The sequence below is a fragment of the Saimiri boliviensis genome, chromosome 12, assembly GCF_048565385.1.
Source record: "Saimiri boliviensis isolate mSaiBol1 chromosome 12, mSaiBol1.pri, whole genome shotgun sequence".
NCBI classification, from domain to species: Eukaryota; Metazoa; Chordata; class Mammalia; order Primates; family Cebidae; genus Saimiri; species Saimiri boliviensis.
The window spans coordinates 103,206,718-103,232,903 of NC_133460.1; the positions used below are offsets into that span (position 1 = coordinate 103,206,718).

Sequence of the window (26,186 nt, forward strand, 5' to 3'; positions counted from 1 at the left end):
AGGAGGAGGAGGAAGTCTCTGCCCTGAAGATACCCACCCTGAATCCCAGAGGAGACCAGGCCAGCCTGTCCCATACCAAACAGACTGTGAGCAGCCTGGAAAGAGATCCTGGCCTCTGCCCTTCATGATCTGCATTTTACACTAATCCTCGTGCAATTCCAGGTGCAACTGACCTCAATTTTCCACCCTTTCCGGCCAGAAGTACTTCATGCAATTGCTCAAAAAAGATCTGCTTATACAATGCTTCACGAGATAAAGATTTTACTAACACCTTGGTGGGAAGATCGGAAAGACATTTTATATCACACACCATAAGGGGAAGCTTCATAAAAACCACCTTTAAAAATTCTCCGAAAATATCCTCCCTGGACACTAGCCAGCTTGTTTCCTTTTGTCCATTCCAAAATTTTATTGTCCTCATCTGTGGCCTTTACCAGAAACATTATTGAGCTAAAAGGGCACCAACCATCTATTTATTGTAACTGAAGCCTGTTTCCTGGCAGCTGGGAACGGGGTCCCTACCTTCCATCCTTACCCTAGGCTGCTTCTCAAAACACTCTTAAGTCCCTCTACAGAAAAAAAGGTTTATTGGCAGAGGACAGATTATGCTCTCAAGAAAACCAGCTGGTCTTCACAGTGCCACAGTAGTAACAAATGATTTAGGTTTCTTCCATGAATCAGGCACCGGGTTGAGCATGGATGTGCACCACCTCATGTAATGCACCCAGCAACCTTGTGAGGTGAGTGTTCCTCCTGTTAAGATGAGAAGATTCAATCCCAGAGAAACTGAGCAAGTAGTCCAAGGTTAAATCGCTTAGTAAGCAATAACAGACAACCAATTTTTTTTTTTTTTTTTTTTTTTTTTTTTTTTTTTTTTTTTTGAGGAGTCTTTCTCCATTACCCAGGCTGGAGTGCAGTGGCATGATCTTGGCTCATTGCAACCTCCACCTTCTGGGTTCAAGCAATTCTCCTGCCTCAGCTTCCCGAGCAGCTGGGACTATAGGAATCTGCCACCACACCGCCCAGCTAATTTTTGTATTTTTAGTAGAAACAGGGTTTCACCATATTGCCCAGGCTGGTTTCCAACTCCTGACCTTGTGATCCGCCCACCTCTGCCTCCCAAAGTGCTGGGATTACAGGTGTGAGCCACCGTACCCAGCCTCAACCAATTTTTTTTTTAACAGAAAAGGATTTAAGTAGAAATTTCTCTAAAAAAGATATCAAATGGCCAATAAGCACATGAAAAGATCCTCAAATCATTAGTAATTAGGGGAATCAAAACCACAACAAGACACCACTTCACATCCTCTACGAAGACTATAATCAGAAAGATAATGTTTTGGCAAGGATGTGGAAAAATGGAAACCCTTGTACATTGCTGGTTGGACTATAAAATGATGTGGCCACTTTAGAAAACAGTCTAGCAGTTCCTCAAAAAGTTTAACATAAAACTACCATGGCACAGCAATTCTATGCGTAGGTATATGTACAAGAAAATTGAAAACGTGTTGGGGGAGAGATCCAAGATGGCTGATCACTAGCAGCTCGGGATTGTAGCTCCCAGTGAAAGCACAAAGAACGAGAGGACGCCACACCTTCACATGAATTCTTGTTGCTCACGCACCAGGAGATTCCCAGCGGAGGAGCCCCACCGGTCGCCAGCGCGACCAGTGAGGTGGTTTTGCCGGCGCCTCGGAGCGTAGGTTCTTGGTGCAGAGTCAGAAAAGCACCATCAATCTTAACGCCACTGATTTAGTCAGCGCAGTGGGTTGCTCAGATTTCGGCGCTGAGAATCAGTAAGTTGGACGTCCACTCGGAAACCCAATTACAAAGATGGTAATTATAAAGACCACAGATGGATAAATCTACAACGAAGGGAAGAAAACAGCCAAAAAAGGCTGAGAATACCCAAGATCAGAATGCCTCTCCCTTAGCAGGGGATCCCAGTTCCTCATCAGCAACGAAACAAGGCTTGATGGAGAACGAGTGTGTTCCAATTACAGAAGCAGGCTTCAAAATGTGGATAATAAGAAACTTCTGTGAATTAAAAGAACTTGTTCAAACCCAATCTAAAGAAACTAAGCACTTTGAAAAAAGGTTTGACGAAATGTTAACAAGAATACACAATTTAGAGAGGAATATAAGTGAATTGATGGAGCTGAAAAACACAATAAGAGAACTACTCGTATGCACGAGTTTTAACAGCCGAATTGATCAAGCAGAAGAAAGGATATCAGAGGTCGAAGACCAACTCAAAGAAATAAAACAAGAAAACAAGATTAGAGAAAAAAGGATAAAAAGGAATGAGCAAAGTCTCCAAGAAATATGGGACTATGTGTAAAGACCTAATCTATGCTTGATAGGTGTACCTGAATGTGACGAAGAGAATGAATCCAAGCTGGAAAATATGCTTCAGGATATTATTCAGGAAAATTTTCCCAACCTAGTAAGGCAGGATAATATTCAACTCCAGGTAATACAGAGAACACCACAAAGATATTCCTCAAGAAGAGCAACTCCAAGGCACGTAATCGTCAGATTCACCAGGGTTGAAATGAAGGAGAAAATACTAAGGGCAGCCAGAGAGAAAGGTCAGGTCACCCACAAAGGGCCTATCAGACTTACAGCAGATCTCTCAACAGAAACCCTACAAGCCAGAAGAGACTGGGGGCCAATATTCAACATCCTTAAAGAAAAGAATTTTCAACCAAGAATTTCACATCCAGCCAAACTAAGCTTCATAAGTGAAGGAAAAATAAAGTTTTTTGTGAACAAGCAAGCACTCAGAGATTTCATCACCACCAGGCCTGCTTTACAAGAGCTTCTGAAAGAACCACTACACATAGAAGGGAACAAACAGTATCAGCCTTTCTAAAAAATACCAAAAAGAGCATCAATATAATGAAGAATTTACATCAACTAATGGGCAAAATAGCCAGCTAATATTAAATAGCAGTATTAAACTCACATATATCATTATTAATTCTAAATTTAAATTGACTAAATCCCCCAATCCAAAGACAGACAGGCAATTTGAATAAAGAACTAAAACCCATCAATATGCTGCATCCAGACCCATCTCATATTCAAGGATACACAAAGACTCAAAACAAGGGATGGAGAAAGATTTACTAACCAAACAGAGAGCTAAAAAAAAGCAGAAGTTACAATTTTTGCCTCTGATAAAATAGTCGTTAAAGCAACAAAGATCAAAAGAAGCAAAGAAGGACATTATATAATGATAAAAGGATCAATGCAAAAACAAGAAGAGCTAAAGATCCTAAATATATACGCACCCAATACAGGAATACCCAGACATACAAGACTAACAAAGAGACTTAGACTCCCACACAATAATAGTGGGAGACTTCAACATTAATATTAGACAGATCAATGAGACAGAAAATTAACAACGATATCCAGGACTTGAACTCAGATCTGGAACAAGTAAACATAATTAACATTTATAGATCTCTCCACTTTAAATACACAAAATATACACTCTTATCAGTACCACATCATATTAACTTAGAAGTTTAAACGAAATGTTGGTTGGCTCCTTGTTTGTTATTCCCTTCCCACATTTTCTTTTATGTCTCCATTATTAGGGACAATTATAGGCATACCCATATTTAGACTGCATTCTAGCCCGGGCAATAAAGCAATACCCCCATCCTCTCTCCCTCTTCCTCTTTCTCTTTCTTCCTCTTCTTTTTTCTTTTTCTTATTAAAAAAAAAAAAAGAAAAAAAAAGAAAATTGAAAACATGTTCACACAAAAACTTATACACAAATGTTGATACAGTATTATTCATGGTAGCCAAAAAGTGGAGGCAGCACAAATGGCTATCAACTGATGAATGGATGAATAAAATTTGCTATACCCATAAAATGGATTCTTGCACAATTTTTAAAAATGATATATTTCCCCAGAGGAAAAGTATGATGCGAAGAAAAAAAGAAAAAAAAAAAAACCTGATGTATTGATTCATGCTACAATATGGATGAACCTTGAAAACATTATGCTAAATGAAAGAGGATAAACATTGTGTGATTCCATTGATATTAAATGTCCAGAATATTCTAATCCAAAGAGACAGAAAATAGGCCAAAGTTGCCAGAGACTGGGGGGAGAAGGAATGAGAGGTGACTGTTAATGAATGTGAACTTTTTTTAGGGGTGATGAAAATATTCTGGAATTAGAGATGATGGGTATGGAACCTTGTGAGTACATGAAAACTACTGAACTACCCATTATAAAAGGGTGAATGCTATGGTATGTAAATTAGTCTGTTCTCATGTTGCTAATAAAGATATACTTGAGACTGGGTAATTTATAAAAGAAAGAGGTTTCATCAACACACAGTGCTGCATGACTCGCAGTTCTGGTAAGACCTCAGGAAACTTACAATCAAGGTGGAAGGGGAAGCAAACATACTTTCTTCACATGGTGGCAGGAGAGAGAAGTGCAGAGCAAAGTGGGGGAAAGCCCCTTATAAAACCATCAGATGGTAAGAACTCACTACCATGAGAACAGCATGGGGGAACCGCCTCCATTATCTAATCACTTCCCATGAGTTCCCTCCTACAACACATGGGGATTACAATTTGAATTGCAATTCAAGATCAGATTTGGGTGGGGACACAGAGCCAGACCTATCAGTATGTGAATTACATCTCAAGAAACAAAATCCAACCAATATAAAATCAGCCAAGAGTCTAACCCAAGCAAACCTCCAACCATCTGCACCATTCATGAGGGTAATCCCAACCTAACACAGCTGAGTCCCTCCTGAAAGGACTCTTGCTACCCACATCAGCTGCTGAGGGAGGAGGCCCCACTCTTACAGCTAACTGGATCAAAGGTGGACCCCCTGGAATCCCTGTAGACCAGCCAGAAACCTAGGACTCCAGTAGCTTGCCTCAAGACGGCGGACCAGGTTGGTCAGATCTTTCTCTCCTTCTGCCTCTGGAATTTGGAACTGGGACAAGGACAAAAGAGTTCAGTCATGGGAGCCAGGCAGAAAGGCAGGAGGTAGACCTGGATTCAGAGCAGCCACTGGAGGTGGTGAGCAGGCGGAAGTCAGGAGGGAGACAGCAGCAACGACCTGAAAGCCAAGGAAGGTGTCCAAGGACAGGAGAGAATGGGCAGCAAGGGAAAAAGAGATGCTGTGGAGAGCCACTGTCTTCCTTCCTTCCCTGTGGCTCCGCAGGCACCATGAGAACAGCAGAGCCAGATTTCTTGTTGTGGAATCCCCACATGTTCCAGTGGTGTTTTTGCGGTGACCACCTGCCCCTCATTGGGCCAACTTGAGTAGGGTCTGCCTGTAACACGCAGCAGGCATTTGAAGCCTCCAACTGTGTGCCCAGGTTGGAGAGGCTGCTCCCTGAGTTCAAAGCCTTAGGGATGGCTTATTTCTCCTGCAAAGAAAACAGCAGATCTCAAAAGGCATTATCAGGAGCACGGCTAAGAGACCATGAGGCTGTCTGCCTGAAATTCTGTTTGTAGGACCCCAGAAGCCATATAGACACTGGCCTCGGAAGCATTTAGGCCTCCCCAGCAAAGAGAATGTAATCAATGTGACAGTGAGGGAGGTGTGTGTTTTCACAACACTGACCAGTCACCATTGTGGTGTCTTTCTTTGCTTTTTTTGTCTTCTGATTTGCTTGATATGATTTAGCCTCTGCAATCACCTCAACTTAGCCCAATATAAATAGGATAAAAATTGGTGTGAAATAATCAAGGTAGTCAGACTAGATATTTTATCTAGCGTGACCTAGAACTCTTCTAAGTAAGGAGAAGACATTTCACATGTTACTTTTAATGAGAAAAAGAAGAACCTGTTACTGGAAATATTTACTTTCATCTCCTGTGCTGAGAGATGGGGGCGATTTGTCAGCTTTGATCTCCACTTGTTTAGTTACCGGAAAATGAAGTGCACTCGAGCCAGTGGGATCATGAAGTCTCACTCTTACTGCGAAAGTTGGCAGCAGGGGACAGAGCAGTCTTGTCTTTCATTTTCTCAGATCAAAGCTGAGCCAGCACAAAGACAGAAGAGGTATTCAGATGAGGTGCACCTGCCGAAGAATCAATGGTGAGTCCTGACCCAAGAGGTCACTGGACCAGCATCTCCCAGGAGGTCTCCTCTGCTGCTTCCCCTCTCTCCCCAGGGAAAAACAGGGTGTGGTCCAGGGCCCTGTATGGCCTGCTGAGCCAAGCCCCTGCCCATGCACCACACATCAGGCTTCACCTCCAGGCAAGCCCAGCACACCTGTTCACTGGTGCATTTGTTCTGACACTGTCCTTTGTGTCTGTCTTGGACTTTCCAGCTACTACCTCAGGCTGGTCCCTTCCTGAGCCTCACCTGTGCAGTCCAGGCAGGTGGACACTATCCCCCCCAAAAAAGACCAGGAGGTTGAAAATGAGGCAGAAGCCGCCTTCTTTGAGGACAGGTCTGTCTGTGATGAGGAGACTGGGGTTTGACCTCTTCGGCACCCAAGGGCTAACTGGTAACCATGTGCTATAGTTTGAATGTTTGTCCCCTCCAATGTGCTTGTTAAAATTTAATTCCCGATGTTGGAGGCGGGACCTAACGGGAGGTGTTTTTGTCAGAGGGTGGATCCTTTCTGAATAGATTAAGGCCATCCCTGAGGTGAGGGTGAATGAGTTATTGCTCTATTAGTTCTGACAAGGGCTGGTTGTTAAACAGAGCCTGGCACTCATTCTCTTGCTTCCTCTTTCACCTTGTGGTATCTGCACACACAGCTGCCCTTCACCTTCCACCATAAGTGGAAGAGGCCTGAGGCCTCACCAGAAGCCAAGCAGATGCTAGTGCTATGCTTCTTGTACAGCCTGCAGAACTGTGAGCCAAATAAACCTCTTTTCTTATAAATTGCCCAGTCTCAGTTATTCCTTTATAACAACACAAACAGACTAAGACACTATGGAAACATGAGGGTGGGCAACATCTCAGGGAGGGCAAGGCCAGTGGAGATCCATAGCACTCAATCCTCCTGAATATACAAGTGAGACTCCCTTATGCTCATCTCTAAAATGAGGATGTTAGATTAAGCATTCTTTAAGCTCCTTTGCCACTTTAACACCACCTGCCCTTCTGATTCCATTTACCGAGCGGCTTCTGTAACTAGAATTGAGCTACCTGCTGAAGAAGACACGTGGGATGACAAGGATGATGATGATCATCACGATCATGATGATGATGATGATGATGACAATAACAGCTAACATCCATTCAGCACTCACTCTGTGCCATCTGCTGTGCAAAGACGACCCATTTAATCTTCACAAATACCGGTGGGGTCAGTACATGATCCCCTTTTAAGAGATAAAGAAACTGAAGCCAGAGAGGTTGAGTAACTTACCCAAGTTCACACAGCTGTGAACTGACAGAGCATAATGTCAAGATATTAAACTTCCTTTACATTTCAACCATGGAGACAAGACTCATCCACATGAAACAAATTTTAAAAATAGCATAGATTAACTTGGGAACTACAAATGTTAAAGTCTTGAGAATGAGTCAGAAAACTATATAGTCTGTGCACCAAAATTGGCCCATTGGCTGTTTTTGTAAATAAAGCTTTATTGGAGCACAGCCACACCTATTTGTATTGTCTATGACTGCTTTCACACTGTATTGGCAGGATTCAGTAGTTGGAACAGAGACCACATGGCCCACAATGCCTAAAATACACTATCTGACCTTTTAAAGTTTGCCAGTCCTTTCTTTTATGATGGCCAACTGGCTGGGTTTGCCTGGGGACTGAAAGAGTACCTGAGACGCAAGACCTTACATTTTAAAACCAGAAAGTTCTGTACAAACTGGCACACATTGGTCACCCTACCTGCTTTAGAAAGGCCAGAGGAAGGCAAGATTCATGGGAATTGCAGGGGTAACAGGGGTGTGCCTTAAAAATGTGAAGGATTTGGATATATGGCGTGTAGGATCTGGGAAGACTAGAAGGAGGGAGAACATTTGAAACAGGGAGATCAGCAGGATCCTGGAAATTTAGCATAGTATGCTCCTGGGAAAGTAAGGAGAGAGATGATGGGAACCCTTGAGCAGAGTGTGTTGGTTGGAAAGCAGAAGTAGGATCCACTAACTAAAAATGCCACAAAAGGTATGCTCATTCATTGTATCACTGATGGCAGAGGAAACTGGGCCCATCTGCTGGACAGTTGTAAATATAGACCAAAATATTAAATGTGCATGTGCATTGACAGCCCATGGGAGGGTGATGGCATGAATGATCCCAAATCTACATCCAGAACTTTTGAAATGTGACTTTCTACTTCCCCGTCTTTCCCTCTTAAGTTCAATCACATTACTTGCTTTGGCCAATGGGATATCTAAGCAGAGACTGGAAGAAGCCCTTGCATATTTCTTCTTTCTCTATTGTCCTTCTGCTTTTGACCTGAGATCCATGTCTGAGCCCAGAAACAAAGCCAAGCCACCCCAGTTGTCCCAGCCAAAGATATCTGAGATCACCCAACCTGTAGCTGACCAGACACATACATGAGCCCAGCCAAGCCCAGAGAAACAGACCAGTGGAGCCAAGCCTAAATTGCCAACCAGAAGACTTATGAGCAAAAGCCTCCAGAGACAATAAATAGGCATACCTCGTTTTACTGCACTTGGCTCTACTGTACCTCACAGATAGTGCATTTTTTTATACGAACTTGATATTTGTGGTAATCCTGCAATAAGCAAGTCTATCAGTGCTATTTTTCCAACAGCATGTGCTCACTTCATGTCTCTGTGTCATTTTGGTAATTCTCACAACATTTTAAACCTTTCACTATTATTATATCTGTTATTTTACCTGTGATCAGTGATCTTGATGTTACTGTTGTAATTGTTTCGGCACACCACAAATTGTACTCATATAAGACAGTGAACTTATTCAGTAAAATGGATGTGTTCTGACTGTTCTCCATCTCTCTTCCTCTCCTCAGACCTCCCTACTCCCTAGAACACAACAATATTGACGTTAAGCCAGTTTATAACTCTAAATATCCCCTAGCATTCAAGTGAAAGGAAGAGTCACACATCTCTCACCTTAAATCAAAAGCTAAAAATGATTAAGTTGAGTGAGGTAGGCACGTCAAAAGCCAAGACAGGCCAAAAGCTAGACCTCTTGCTCCAGTTAGCCAAATTGTGAATGCAAAGAAAACGTTCTTGAAGGAAATTAAAAGTGCTACCCCAGTAAATATGAATGATAACAAAGTGAAACCACCTTATTTGCTGATATGAAGATCGTTTTAGCAGGCTGGTTAGATCAAACCAGCCACGACATTCCCTTAAGCCAAAGCCCAAAGCAGAGTCAGGCCCTAAGTCTTTTCAATTCTGTGAAAACTGAGAGAAGTAAGGAAGCTATAGAGGAAAAGTCTGAAGCCAGCAGAGGTCGATTCATAAGGTGTAAGGAAAGAAGCCATCTCCATAACCTTAAAGTACAAGGCGAAGCAAAAGGTGCTGCTGGAGAAGCTGCAGTAAGTTACCCAGAAGATCCAGCTGAGATCCCTGATGAAGGTGGCTGCACTCAACAACATATTTTCAATGCAGGTGAAACAGCCTTCTTTTGGAAGAAGATGCCATCCAGGTCTTTCATAGCTAGAGAAGAGAAGTCAATGGCGGCTTCAAAGCTTCAAATGACAGACTGACTCTCTTGTTAAGAGATAATATAGCTGGTGCCTTTAAGTTGAAATCAATGCTCATTTGCCATTCTGAAAATCCTAGGGCCCATAGAAATTATGTTAAATATAGTCTTTCTGTGTTCTGTAAATAGAAAAACAAAACCTGAATGATAGCACATCTGTTTACAGCATGACTTACTGAATATTTTAAGCTCTCTGTTGACGCCTACTGCCCAGAAAAAAAAAGACTCCCTTCAAAATATGACTGTTCATTGACAATGTACCTGGTCACCCAAGAGCTCTGACAGAAATGTATAAAGAGAGTAATGTTTTCATGCCTGTTAACACAACATCCATTCTGCAGCCCATGGATCAAGGAGTAGTTTGAATATCCAAGTCTTACTATTCAAGGATCCATTTCAAAATAACTGCCATAGATAGTGATTCCTCTGATGGATCTGGGCAAAGTATGCCGAAAGCCTTCTGGAAAGGATTCACCATTCTAGATGCCATTAAGAACATTCATGATTCATGGAAGGAGGTCAAAATATCAACATTAATGAAAGTTTGGAAGATGTTGATTTCAACCCTCATAGATGACTTTGAGGGGTTCAAGACATTAGTGGAGAAGTCACTGCAGATATAGTAGAAATAGCAAGAGAACTAGAATTAGAAGTGGAGCCTGAAGATGTGATTGAATTGCTGCAATCTCATGAGAAAAATTGAACCGACGAGAACCTGCATCTTATGGATGAGCGAAGAAAGAGTTTCTTGAGACAAAAATCGACCCCTGGTAAAAATGCTCAACATCGTTGGAATGACAACAAAGGATTTAGAAGATTGCATAAACTTAGTTGATAAAGCAGCTACATAGAGTTTGAGAAGACTGACTCTAATTTTGAAAGAAGTTCTACTGTGAGTAAAGTGCTGTCAAATAGCATCACATGCTACAGAAAAATCTTTTGTGAACAGAAGGATCAACTGACATGGCCAAATTCATGGCTGTCTCATCTTAAGAAATTTCCACAGCCACTCCAACCTTCAGCAGCCATCACACTGACCATCAACACTGGTCATCAGCCAATGTTGACCATAGCAGCCATCAGCCACGCAGCCATCAACATTGAGGTAAGACTCTCTACCAGCAAAAAGATTACAATTCACTGAAGGCTCAGATGATCATTCACATGTTTTAGCAATGAAGTTACTATTTATTCTATTAACATATTAAGTTATAACATCATAATATTACTTTAGATATGTGAATTTTTGTAGATATAATGCTGTCAAACACTAAATAGACTACAGTTTAATATAAGCACAGCTTTTATATGTACCAGGAAACCAAAAAATCTGTGTGACTAGTTTTATTTCAATATTCACTTTATTATAGTGGTCTGGAACCAAACCTGCAATATCGCTGAGGTATGCCTATATTTACTGTTTTAAGCTACTAAGTTGAGGGTTGTTTGTTACCCAATATTATTGTGCAGATAGATAACTGATACCGCCTAAATTGTTTCTAGGAACTTACCCCGTGGAGCTCATTAGACAGACAGGCAAATGTGTGAATAAAGATTTCTCTTACAGTATTGTTTACAACTGTTTTTTTAAAAACTTGTTTTGGAATAATCTAAATTCTCAATAATAGATTTTTTAAAAAATTAAGACCATACAATGAAATGTCAGCCATTAAAAAAGGTAATGTTTATCAATATTTATTGACATGGAGAGATACCCACTTTATGTTAAATGGAAAATATCACTTGCAAAATAGCTTTTAAGGTTTGATCTACTTTTGTCAAATCTGAGAGAGAAAGAGAGACTTGCACCAAAATATTCACAGTGACTAGCTTGAAGAAGTTAGGATTTTTTACTTCTTTATCCTATTCCGTACTATGTGAATTTTTTAAATGACTATGTCATATCTTTAGACAGGAAAAAAAGTGGAAATGTCACCTAGGAAACTTATCTCTCTTTTATATAAAAACATGGCCTTTCAGTCCTCAGAAACCCCGCCCCACCACCACCTCCTGCTGATCCCCCTGCTACCAACCAACTCCTATAATGGAATCTGACTGACCTTGGTGTTGCTCTTCCCACTGGCCCAAAAGAATCAAACCCGTGCTGCACGTGTGTGATGGGGATGGGGAGCACCAAGTCCCAGGGAGGCCTTTGTGCAGATGCCAAGGAATAAGTTTCCCTTCCCAGCTGTCTGCAAACAGAGCAAAGAAATTACCATGAAACCAACTCCAGCCGCGTTTTAGAAAATCCTTCCATCCAAGTCATAATATTTTTAGAGTGAGATTTACTTTACAATATTTTAATAACTGCAGCATGGTGACTGGAAGTCCTTTGTAGCTGGTCTCAGGGGCCTTCCTGGGACGTTGCACTTAATGAGGTTTATAATTCAATATAACTACATCTGCATCTTTAATTATGCCTAACATTTAATCTTCATTGCTGCACTTGAATTGGAAGAGCTAAAATTAGGCCTGCTTTAGTTTAATCTGATAATAAACATCCATGACATTTAGAGCAAAATGTACTCATTTCATTAGAGTGGCGGACACATTTACCATTTGCCTGAACTGAACAAATACTCTCAACGGCCCTTCCAACTGTAACAGAGAACACTGTTTTAAACAATTCCCCTGTAGACTCCTGGAACTCTAGAGCTGACAAGGACCTTGGAGGTGAGGTAGTCCAAGATCGCCACTTTGCCAGTGAAGGCACTGAGGTCCACAGAGGTTAAGTCATTCGTCCAAAGTCACACAGCAAGTTAGCAGTTAGCAGGTATTATAGGAAATAGAATCCACCCAGGCACAGTGGCTCACACCTGTAATCCCAGCACTTTAGGAGGCCAAGATGGGCATATCACCTGAGGTTAGGAGTTCATGACCTGCCTGGCCAACATGGTGAAAGCCCGTCTCTACTAAAAATATAAAAATTAGGCATAGTGGCATGCACCTGTAATCCCAGGTACTCGGGAGGCTGAGGCAGAAATCACTTCAACCCGGGAGGCGGACGCTGCAGTGAGCCAAGATCAGGTCACTGCACTTCAGCCTGGGTGACAGAGCAAGACTCTGTCTCAAAAAAAAAAGAAAGAAGAAAGAAAGAAAGAGAGAGAAAAAGAAGGAAAGAAAAGAAAAAGAAAGAAAGAGAAAGAGAAGGAAAGAAAGAAAGAAAAGAAAAGAAAAAGGAAATAGAACCCAAGTTTCTTTCTTTTCTTTAAGAATAAAGAGATAGCAAGTTTATTAAGAAAGTATAGGAATAAAAGAATGGCAACTCCATAGGTAGAGCAGCCAAGATTCTTAAGTCCCTGGTCAACAGTTTTTGTCATTCTTCTACTGCCACACTGGGACATTATTTTTTGATGGCCAGGCCTCCCTCTGAGCAACCACCTCCTCCCTTTTATTATAGAATCCAGACAGGATGTCATTTAAGTACCTATACTGAGCCTCGCACCCTGACTCCAAATGCAAACTAATAAGAAAATATAAAAGGAGAAAAGTTAAAAGACACACCCCCATTGAAACCAAGATAAACATCTCCATGAACCAAAACCCAAGTAAATAAAGCATAAAATGGGCTGCTGAAGCTTGAGCCTATGTGGCAGCAGGGTCAGGAGGCAGAGAACCTGTTTGGGTTTTGATTTAACCTGGGGCAATGGCTGAAAAAAATCTGCTACTGACCACTGCCACAGGGGACCATTTGTCTGAACCTCATCACGGAAAAAATAGAGAGGTCAGAGGGAGAGGACAGTTTCTCCACCAACATCTGGGCCAAGCTGCCCACTGAATTAGTGACAGGGACATCACCTCTCCACCATAAGACCTTACCCTTTACTATAAGACCAGCCTTTGGACTGGGCCTCCAAGGATCTGGTTGAAGTCATTGTAAAATCACCCTCCAGGGAGAACTAAGGACAAAGGGAAAGAGAGAGAAAGATAAGCCGTTCAAGATGAGCCACAAACCACAATTCCAGAACAGTGAGAAAAATCAAACCTAAACAAGATGGCAAAATAAATCAGAAATGTTTACTCTAGACAAAATTAGAGCAATCTGAAAATGACTAGGAAGTATATTTCTAATCCTTGAAGAGATAACACTCATGTAAAAGAAAAGAAATTGCAAAACAGAAGCAGACTACAAATGAAAGAAAACAGGTCAATTTTTTTTTTAAATCAGAAATCCTGGAAATGAAGCGAGGTGTGGTGGCTCACACCTGTAATCCCAGCACTTTGGGAAGCTGAGGCAGGAGGATCGCTGAGCCCATGAGTTTGAGACCAACCTGAGCAATATACTGAGACCTCATCTCTACAAAAAGTTTTTAAACTCAGCCAAGCTTGGTGTCAAATGCCTGTAGTCCCAGCTCCTCAGGAGGCTGAGGTGGGAAGATTGCCAATTCCCACCCATGCATGAGCCAATTCCTTAAAATCTCTCTCGTTCTTTCTCCATATATTCATTATTTATATTTATTTTGTGTATTTGTTTTTATATTTAGTTCTGTTTCTCCAGAGGACCCTGACTAATACAAGAACTCAAGAAAATTTTTAAACAGTGTATTCACATTCATACGATTGAAAAATCACGTGAGACCAAAGAAAAAGGGAAATTTTAAAATTTTTTGGTTAAAACATTTTTTAAAATTTACCAAAAATTGGCAAATTTAAAAATTGACCCAAAAAAAACTAAGAAAAAAATGAAACAAAAAATATATTCAGAAGGGTAATTTGAGGAGGATTCCCCAAAAATGAAGGAATTGCTAAATCTGACTATTGAGAGGGCATACCATATAATAACTAAAAATGATATTGAATGATCAATATTAAGGCATAGCCTGCTGAAGCCATTGAACTTGAAAATAAAGTACTTTATTTAGTAGAATGCCAATTAATACACATTGAGGGAATGGCACAATTAGACAATGACAATTTGCAAACCATCATAACGGTAATTGACTCAGGAAAGAATCATTGGCAGATGCTAAAACATGTCGGGGAAAATTTCAGGATGAACAAGATATTATCATAGTCTCAAAATACCTCCCCACAAAGTACTAATTTCTTACAAAGGTGAAAATAGCAGCCATGAAAGTAAAGAAGCCCAGCAGACACCACCATAACCAAGTAAGCAAAGTTACTGCCAGAAGCCACGGCGCAAGGAACACAGCCTGCTTACTATTTTCCATTAACCCATTTTCACCCGTGAAGCCATCTACTATCTGCTTCACACTATCTTGGACTGCCAGCTTTTAGGGGGCAGGGATTGGTCTGCTTCACTTATCCTGAAGGACCTGGGCAAGAGGCAGATGCTTCTGACCTCATACAGGTGCACCTCAAAAGGGCTTTTACACCCAATCCTTTATTTGACCCTCACAACCTGAAAGCTAAGTCAAACAGGTTTTCCTCTCAGTTCTACAAAAGCAAAAACAAAGGCTCAGAGAGGTGAAGCCACTTGCCCAAAGTCACACAGCTAGCAAGTGGTCGAGCCCAGATATCCTGGCTCTAACAAGGTGCTGCCCTAGACACCATGGTTGATGCCCCAACATCTATCTCAGCCCTCTCCCTCTGTGTGGCCACAGTTATTTCAGGGACTGGCCCTGCCTCCAGATGGGCGTCACTTTGCCAATATGAATTATGGAATCCCATCCCTCTTCATCAGGGATTGGATCAAGGGCCCAGCCTGAGCCAACCTGCTCGTGCCACACACCTTGTCCCAGGAATTGGCTCTTGCCAATAAGACGTAAGAAGTCTGCTGAGGGTTTTAGGGAATTTTTCCTTACTATTAAAGGACAAGATTAGACTGGGTAAGATGGCTAACATCTAAAATCCCAGCACTTCGGGAGGCCAAGCTGGGCAGATTGCCTGAGCTTAGGAGTTGGAGACCTGCCTGGGCAGCAAAGCAAAACCCCATCTCTACAAAAAATACAAAAATTACCCGGTCATGGTGGTGTGTGCCTGCAGTCCCAGCTACTCCGGAGGCTAAGGTGGGAGACTGCTTGAGTCTGGGAGAGGGAGGTTGCAATGAGCCAAGAAAGTGCCCCTGCACTCCAGCCTGGGATACAGAGCAAGACCCTGTCTCAAAAAAAAAAAAAAAAAAAAAAAAAAAAAAAAAAAAAAAAACCCAGTTCTTGCAGTTTTTAATTCCCACCAAAATTAAATATACATTAAAAAAGAGAGAGAGAGAAGATTAGGAAGTTTCTCTCTCTTCCTAGAATGAATGAGGAAGAAGTTAGCTGGCAGCAAACCTACAAAGAAGTGGTCCTAAAATGAAGTGGGTGCTCTGGCTGGCAGAAAAGAGAAGCAGAAAGAACTAGGTATCCTTGATGACCTCATGAAGCTCAGTGTCTGTCACACAACCTTGAAGCCCATCCTACCTGTGAACTTCCACGCAGGTAAGGCCACAAAGGTCCTTAAGCTTTCAGCTGGATCAAGTTGGCTTATTTGTTAATTGCAGCTAAAAGCATCTCACTGGATGCAGCACCCTCTCCCAGAGGCAGCTTGGCATCAGGGAGCCCAGCACCCTGAGTATCCCACTGAGCTCCAAGGAAATAGTAATATCTGCCTCACCAGCCCCACATTACCCCATCTTCCCCAATGGCTGTTTATTGACTTTACTGCATCAAATCTATTGAGGTTTTTGTTGTTGTTGTTTTAACTTCTCAGGGAAGGCTGTTCTATGGTGCTGTGAGTCATCCTAGGAAGCAGCAGCCCTAGTGCTAAGGCAGGATGCTGATTAGTCTGTTCCAGTACCCACCTCCCCTCTCTCCTCCCCCACAAAGGGCAGTTTTCCTCTGGAATCCATGCACATGCAATTTATTTCTAACCGCTCCAGCAGGTTCCAATCCTGTTGCTTGCTGCTTCTAGTTATTCACTTGGAATCAGAGCCGCTGGAAAGTCAAAATTAGCCTCATTCTACCAGCATGAAATAGAAACACAGAGGCAGTCCCTTGGCTTTAGGGAGGCAAGAATCTAGAATTTTTCTCATCTCTCAGTGAATACCGGAGCTGAGGGTTACATGGATCTTTGATTACACAGTCATTTGGAAATTCTGCAAGTGGGAAGCAGCATTGTTATCGACTTCCTGTAAAGAAGAGGCAGTAGGAGAAGCCTTCCAGAAGAGGGACACAGGGCAGCCATCTGGTTGGAAGTCATCGCACTTACATAAGTTGCCTGTTCACTTAGGAGGCAAGGGGCAGGCAAGCTGCAAGGGAGGGAATGTGAATGACCCTAAGCCATGCTTGACGCCATGCATCAATCATGTTTTTTATTTTCTGTATTTTAGAAAGCTTTGACATCCTGAGGCCTTGCTAATCCTGGAGAGATTCCCCTCCCAGAGCTAGCTAATTTCTAGAGATAGTAAACAACATGCCTGCCAACATATCTTTCATGTACAAACCAACCAATCCAAAGCCTGTATCTCCAACCACCCCCTTTATCTAACTCTCACATACCAAGCCCACATTTCCCTTTCCCTAAAACACACCAGGACCAAGTAACAGACAACTAGAGACCATGCCTATAGCCCAGAACCCACAGACATTATTCAAGCTAATTCTAAGCTTGCTCAAACTTACCTATCCTGCCTCACCCATCCTTTCCCACAGAACCCCCAACAAAGTCTCTGGGCCATGTCCTGTCCTCACTCTTTCTGCCTCCTGACCAACTCTGGTGCATCTGCATGTGGCTCACATATGGGCCCCCTTCTCTTAGGAACTGTAAGTAATAAACTCTTCTTTCAAGGCATGTTTCTTTATGTCTGTCATCTTACCATACCTAATTAAACAAAATCCCAGACCCTTTGTTTGTTTTTATTTTTTGTTTGTTTTAGACACAGGGTCTCACTCTGTCACCCAGGCTGGAGTACAGTGGCATGATCATAGCTCACTGCAGCCTCGACCTCCTGGACTCAGGTGATCCTCCTGCCTCAGCCTTCTGAGCAGCTGGGACTACAGGCACATGCCACCACACCTAGCTAATTATTTTTTTTAGAGCTAGGGCCTCACTATTTTGCCCAGGCTGCTGGTCTTGAACTCCTGGTATCAAGCCTCAGGCCCCCAAAGTACTGGAATTACCGGTGTGAGCCACCATGCCTGGCCCCAGGTACATTTTAAAAGCTACCACCACCTATAACTTACTATGAGCTAGATATGTTTAGATGTATTATCTTAGGTCATTTCTACCACACTGCAAAGTAGAAACTATTAGCTCCATGTTACCAGTGAGAAAGTGAAGCTTGGTAGGCTAAGTAACTTGCTGATGTTGGTTGACAAGGAAATACTGCTAAGGGTGACACAGCAGACTTCTTTTTATAGAGATATAAGAAATTTTAAAGATATTGGTGTGTGGTGGGGGAGTTGGATACTGGTGATTAAAAGTAAAATAAGTTTTTTTATTTTAGAAAGGAAATGTATTAGGCTTAGTTAGTGGACATGAAACATGCTGTGAGTATATTCAAAGGCAATATTGGGGAAACCTAACATAATAACTAGAAAATAACTGATGGCACTACTACATCAAATCTCTCGAGTTTTTGTTTACATTCCTTCAACCTCAAGAGTAGGTAAGCCAAGATGGAATTCAGCCAAGCGGGACAGAATGTCCAGCTGAGACTGAACTCTGCCGCCTGCTCCCTGTCTAGGGTATCCCAGGTACAAGACGTGCTGTCCCCAGCATGTTAATGATATAGTGAGAAAAGCCACATGCAAGAAGTTAATAGTACTGGCAGGGTGCAGGGGCTCACACCTGTAATCCCAGTACTTTGGGAGACCAAGGCAGGCAGATCACAAGGTCAGGAGATCAAGACCATCCTGGCTAACACAGTGAAACCCTGTCTCTACTACACTTTTCAAAAGAAGACATTTATACAGCCAACAAACATATGAAAAAATGTTCAAAGATAGCCGTTTAGGAACAGCTCGGAGTTGCAGCTCCCAGTGAAAGCGCAGAGGGTGAGTGGATGCCCCATTTTTATTGCCCACGGACCAGGAGATTCCCATACAGAGGAGCCCCATGTGTTGCCCACATAGCTGTTTTGGCCAGTGTGGTTCTTTTGGTCGGCCTGGCTGCTTTGCCCTGCGTGACTGCTTTGTCGGCACCTCAGCTGGCAGTTCTCCATATGGGTGCCCTTTTGGCTGGCAATTGGAGCCCCGGGAAATCGCCCATTCATCTGATTAAAGAGGGGACTGAACAGGGAGCCAGACCAGGAGATTCCTGGGCAAAAAAAGCACCACAAATCTCAGCACTGCTGTTTAAGCTGGCGCAGTGAGTCACCGCATGGGAAATCACACAGATCCTGGCACCTTTTCAACAGGTGACTGGAACACCTGGGATGGAGTTGACTGTTCAACTGAAAAAGAAAAAAAAAAGGCTCTGAGGCAGGGAACCAGGTGATCAGGCTTGGCTGGTCCCACCCCCACAAAAGAACAACAATCAGAAACTCTCTGGATTGAGAGTTTCATAGCAAGCGCAACTGAACCCGGATGGTCCAGCTCTGTGGGGGAGGGGCGTCCACTATTACTGAGGCACTCCACCACTACAGAGGTGGTCCACCATTCCTGAGGCAGCCTGCCATTGCCAAGGCAACCCGCCATTGCTGAGGCTGCCTGCTGTTGCCAAGGCAACCTGCCATTACAGAAGGAGTCCACCAATACAGAGGTGGGCCACCATTGCTGAGGCAGTTCTAACTACACCCATATAAACAGGACTGCAGGGAAGTTCACACAGCAGCTGGGTGGAGCCCACAGCAGCTCAGCAAAGCCTCTGCAGGCAGACAGTGACTAGGCTGCCTCCTTGCTGGGCAGAGCAGCTCTGAGAAAAAAAAAAAAAAGGCAGCAGCACAATGGAAACTCATAAATAAAGCCCTAACTCCCTGGGACAGAGCACCTGGAAACAAAAAGTGGTTTATGAGTTCTGCTGCAGCAGACCGAAACGTACCTGCCCAGCAGCTCTGAACGAACAATGGAGCTCACAGCTCAGCACTTGAGCTCCTATAAAGGACAGACTGTCTCCTCAAGCAGCTCCCTGACCCCCTGTATATCCAAAGAGTCACCTCATAAAGGAGAGATCAGACTGACATTTGGCAGGTATCATTCTGGGACAAAGATAGCAGAAGAAGAAACTGGTAGCAACCCTTACTGTTCTGCAGCTGCTGCAGGCAATCCCCAGGCAAGCAGGGCCTGGAGTGGACCTCAGCAGTCCTACAGCAGAGGGGCCAGACTGTTAGAAGGAAAACTAAGAAACAGAAATAACTTCATCATCAACAAACAGAATGTCCACTCAGACATTGAATCTGAAAGTCAGCAACTACAAAGATGACAGGTAGATAAATCCATAAAGATGGGAAGAAACCAGCACAAAAAGGATGAAAACACCCAAAACCAGAACACCTCTCCTCCTACAAGGGATCACAACTCCTCACAAGGTTGGATGGAGAATGAGTGTGATGAAATGACAGAATCAGGCTTCAGAAGGTGGGTAGTAAGAAACTTCTGTGAGCTAAAAGAACATGTTCTAACCCAATACAAAGAAACTAAGAACCTTGAAAAAAGATTTGATGAAATGCTAATGAGAATGGACAACTTAGAAAGGAATATAAGTGAATTGATGGAGCTGAAAAACACAACATGAGAACTTTGTGAAGCATGCACAAGTTTCAACAGCCAAATTGACCAAGCAGAAGAAAGGACATCAGAGGTCGAAGATCAACTCAATGAAATAAAACAAGAAGGCATGATTGGAGAAAAAAGGGTAAAAAGGAATGAACAAAGTCTCCAAGAAATGTGGGACTATGTGAAAAGACCTAATCTACGTTTGATAGGTGTACCTGAATGCGACGAAGAGAATGAATCCAAGCTGGAAAATACTCTTCAGGATATTGTCCAGGAAAACTTTCCCAACCTAGCAAGGCAGGACAATATTTAAGTCCAGGAAATACAGAGAACACCACAAAGATATTCCTCTCGAAGAGCAACCCCAAGGCACATAATTGTCAGATTCACCAGGGTTGAAATGAAGGAGAAAATGCTAAGGGCAGCCAGAGAGAAAGGTCGGGTTACCCACAAAGGGAAACCCATCAGACTTACAGCAGATCTCTCAGCAGAAACCCTACAAGCCAGAAGGGAGTTGGGGCCAATATTCAACATCCTTAAAGAAAAGAACTTTCAACCCAGAATTTCATATCCAGCCAAACTAAGCTTCATAAGTGAAGGAAAAATAAAATCCTTTGCAAACAAGCAAGTACTCAGAGATTTCGTCACCATGAGGCCTGCTTTACAAGAGCTCCTGAAAGAAGCTCTACACGTAGAAATACCAGTACCAGCCACTCCAAAAACATGCCAAATGGTAAAGAGCATCAACACAGTCAAGAATCTGCATCAACTAATGGGCAAAACAGCCAGCTAGCACCAAAATGGCAGTATTAAATTCACACATAACAATATTAACCCTAAATGTAAATGGACTAAATGCCCCAATCAAAAGACACAGACTGGCAAATTGGATAAAAAGCCAAAACCCATCAGGGTGCTGTATCCAGAAAACCTATCTCACGTGCAAGGATACACAAAGGCTGAAAATAAAGGGATGGAGGAAGATTTACCAAGCAAATGGAAAGCAAAAAAAAAAGCAGGAAATCTCATCTCTGATAAATCTCATCTCTGATAAAATAGACTTTAAAGCAACAAAGATCAAAAGAGACAAAGAAGGACATTACATAATGGTAAAAGGATCAATGCAACAAGAAGAGTTAACAATCCTAAATATATATGCACCCAATACAGGAGCACCCAGATACATAAGGCAAGTTCTTAATGACTGACAAAGAGACTTAGACTCCCACACAATAATAGTGGGAGACTTTAACACCCCATTGTCAATATTAGATGGATCACCCAGACAGAAAATTAACAAGGATATCCAGGACTTGAACTCAGACCTGGACCAAGCAAACCTAATAGACATTTACAGAACTCTCCACCCCAAATCCACAGAATATACATTCTTCTCAGCACCACATTACACCTACTATAAAATTGACCACATAATTGGAAGTAAATCACTCCTCAGCAAATGCAAAAGAATGGAAATCATAACAGTCTCTCAGACCACAGTGCAATCAAGTTAGAACTCAGAATTCAAAAATTAACTCAGAACTGCACAGCTTCATGGAAAATAAACAACTTGCTCTTTAATGTTGACTGGATAAACAACGAAATGAAGGCAGAAATAAATATGTTCTTCAAAACCAATGAGAATGAAGACACAACATACCAGAATCTCGGGGACACATTTAAAGTAGTCTCTAGAGGAAAATATATAGCAATAAGTGCCCACATGAGAAGCAAGGAGAGATCTAAAATTGACACCCTATCATCAAAATTGAAAGAGCTAGAGGAGCAAGATCAAAAAACTAAAAACCTAGCAGAAGACAAGAAATAGCTAAGATCAGAGCAGAACTGAAGGAGACAGAGATACAAAAAACCCTTCAAAAAATCAATAAATCCAGGAGCTGTTTTTTCAAAAAGATCAACAAAATAGACCACTAGCCAGATTAATAAAAAAGAAAAGAGAGAATAACCAAATTGATGCAATAAAAAACGATAAAGGGGATATCACCACAGATTCCACAGAAATTCAAACCATCATCAGAGATTATTACAAACAACTCTATGCACATAAACTAGCAAACCTGGAAGAAATGGATACATTCCTGGACACTTGCCTCCTCCCAACCCTAAACCAGGAAGAAGCTGAAACCCTGAACAGAACCATAACAACGTCTGAAGTTGAGGCAGCAATTAAGAACCTATCAAACAAAAAAAGCCCAGGTCCAGAGGGGTTCACAGCCGAATTCTACCAGACGTACAAAGAGGAGCTGGCACCATTCCTCCTGAAACTATTACAAATAATCCAAAAAGAGGGAATCCTTCCCAAATCATTTTACGAGACAAACATCATTCTGATACCAAAACCCGGCAGAGACTCAACAAGAAAAGAAAACTTCAGGCCAATATCCATGATGAACATAGATGCAAAAATCTTCAATAAAATACTGGCAAGCCAATTGCAACAGCACATCAAAAAGCTTATCCACCATGATCAAGTAGGCTTCATCCCAGGGATGCAAGGCTGGTTCAACATACGCAAGTCTATAAACATAATTCACCACATAAAGAGAACGAAAGTCAAAAAACACATGATGATCTCAATTGATGCAGAGAAGGCCTTTGACAAAATTCAACAGCCCTTTATCCTAAAAACCCTCAATAAACTAGGTATTGACAGAATGTATCTCAAAATAATAAAAGCTATTTACAACAAACCAACAGCCAATATCATACTGAATGGGCAAAAACTGGAAGCATTCCCTTTGAAATCTGGCACTAGACAAGGATGCCCTCTCTCACCACTCCTATTCAATATAGTACTGGAAGTTCTAGCCAGAGCAATCGGGCAAAAAAAAAAAAAAAAAAAAAAAAAGAAAGAAAGAAAGAAAGAAAGAAAGGATATTCAAATAGGAAAGAAGGAAGTCAAATTGTCTCTATTTGCAGATTACATGATTGTATATCTAGAAGACCCCATCGTCTCAGCCCAAAATCTCCAGAAACCGATAAGCAACTTCAGCAAAGTCTCAGGATACAAAATCAATGGGCAAAAATCACAAGCATTCATATACACCAATAACAGACTTAAAGAGAGCCAAATCAAGAACGAACTGCCATTCACAATTGCCACAAAGAGAACAAAATACCTAGGAATACAACTAATAAGGAACGTAAAGGACCTCTTCAAGGAGAACTACAAGCCACTGCTCAACGAAATAAGAGAGGACACAAACAGATGGAGAAACATTCCATGTTCATAGTTAGGAAGAATCAATATCGTGAAAATGGCCATACTGCCCAAAGTAATTTACAGATTCAACGCTATCCCTATCAAGCTACCAATGACCTTCTTCACAGAACTGGAAAAAAAACACCTTAAACTTCATAGGGAACCAAAAGAGAGCCCACATAGCCAAGTCAATCCTAAGCAAAAAGAACAAAGTGGGAGGCATCACACTACTGGACTTCAAACTATGCTACAAGGCTACAGTAATCAAAACAGCATGGTACTGGTACCAAAACAGACATATAGACCAATGGAACAGAACAGAGGCCTTGGAGGCAACACAACATATCTACAACCATCTGATCTTTGACAAACCTGATGAAAACAAGCAATGGGGAAAGGATTTTCTGCTTAATAAATGGTGTTGGGAAAACTGGCTAGCCATGTGCAGAAAGCAGAAACTAGACCCCTTTCTGACACCTTACACTAAAATTAACTCCAGATGGATTAAAGACTTAAACATAAGACCTAACACCATAAAAACCCTGGAAGAAAATCTAGGCAAAACCATTCAGGACATAGGCGTAGGCAAGGACTTCATGACCAAAACACCAAAAGCATTGGCAACAAAAGCCAAAATAGACAAATGGGACCTAATCAAACTCTACAGCTTCTACACGGCGAAAGAAACAGTCATTAGAGTGAATCGGCAACCAACAGAATGGGAAAAAATTTTTGCAGTTTACCCATCTGACAAAGGGTTGATATCCAGAATCTACAAAGAACTAAAACAGATTTACAAGAAAAAAACAAACAAGCCCATTCAAAAGTGGGCAAAGGATATGAACAGGCACTTTTCAAAAGAAGACATATATGAGGCCAACAAACATATGAAAAAATGCTCATCATCACTGGTCATTAGAGAAATGCAAATCAAAACTACATTGAGATACCATCTCACGCCAATTAGAATGGTGATCATTAAAAAATCTGGAGACAACAGATGCTGGAGAGGATGTGGAGAAATAGGAACATTTTTACACTGTTGGTGGGAGTGTAGATTAGTTCAACCATTGTGGAAGACAGTGTGGCGATTCCTCAAGGACCTAGAAATTCCATTTGACCCAGCAATCCCATTACTGGGTATATATCCAAAGGATTATAAATTGTTCTACTATAAGGACATGTGCACACAAATGTTCATTGCAGCACTGTTTACAATAGCAAATACCTGGAACCAACCCAAATGCCCATCGATGATAGATTGGACAGGGAAAATGTGGCACATATACACCATGGAATACTATGCAGCCATAAAAAAATGATGAGTTCATGTCCTTTGTAGGGACATGGATGAACCTGGAAACCATCATTCTCAGTAAACTGACACAAGAGCAGAAAATCAAACACTGCATGTTCTCACTCATAGGCGGGTGTTGAACAATAAGAACACATGGACACAGGGAGGGAAGCATCACACACTGGAGTCTGTTGGGGGGAAATAGGGGAGTGACAGTAGGGGGTGGGGAATTGGGGAGAGATAGCATGGGGAGAAATGCCAGATATAGGCGATGGGGAGGAAGGCAGCAAATCACACTGGCATGTGTGTACCTATGCAACCATCTTGCATGTTCTTCACATGTATCCCAAAACCTAAAATGCAATAAAATAAAATAAAATGTTCATTATCACTGGTCATTAGAGAAATGCAAATCAAAACTACATTGAGATACTACCTCACGTCAGTTAGAATGGCAATCATTAAAAAATTTGGAGACAATATGCTGGAGAGGATGTGGAAAAATAGGAATGCTTTTATACTGTTGGTGGGAGTGTAAACTAATTCAACCATTGTGGAAGAGAGTGTGACAATTCCTCAAGGATCTAGAAATAGAAATACCATTTGACCCAGCAATCCCACTATTGGGTATATACCCAAAGGATTATAAATCATTCTACTATAAAGACACATGCACACATATGTTCATTGTGAAACTGTTTACAATAGCAAAGACTTGGAACCAACCCAAATGCCCATCAATGATAGACTGGATAAAGAAAATATGGTACATATACACCACGAAATACTATGCAGCCATAAAAAAGGATGAGTTCATGTCCTTTGCAGGGACATAGATGAAGCTAGAAACCATCATTCTCAGCAAACTGGCACAAGAACAGAAAACCAAACATGACATATTCTCACTCATAAGTGGGTGTTGAACAATGAGAACACATGGACACAGGGAGGGGAACATCACACACCAGGGCCTGTTGGGGGATGGGCAGGGCTAGGAGAAATGCCTAATGTAGATGACGGGGGAATGGATGCAGCAAACCACTAAGGCATGTGTATACCTATGTAACAATCCTGCACAATCTGTACATGTGCTCCAGAACTTAAAATATAATTTTAAAAATGAAAAAAATGCAAAAAATTAGCCCGGGCGTGGTGCCACCTGCCTGTAATCCCAGCTACTCAGGAGGCTGAGGCAGGAGAATCGCTTGAACCCAGGAGGCAGAGGTTGCAGTGAGCTGAGATTGCCCCACTGCACTCCAGCCTGGGCAACAGAGTGAGACTCTGTTTCAAAACAAAAGGAAGTAAATAATCCTTAGAGGAAGAGCAACATGTGACCTTACTCCTTGCTACTCAAAGTTTGGTCTGTGTGGACCAGCAGCATTAACAGCAACTGGGAAC

The 26,186-nt window shown here is 41.9% G+C and overlaps 1 protein-coding gene across 1 annotated transcript in view; it reads right to left on the reverse strand.

The window, feature by feature from the left end:
• Positions 1–26,186, reverse strand: part of LOC141580523 (uncharacterized) — a 236,387-nt gene that overhangs the window by 61,144 nt on the left and 149,057 nt on the right. Inside the window, exon 6 of the mRNA XM_074381583.1 lies at positions 11,737–11,868. The gene's annotated coding sequence lies outside the window, so the exon portion shown is untranslated. The remainder of the gene's footprint in view (positions 1–11,736; positions 11,869–26,186) is intronic.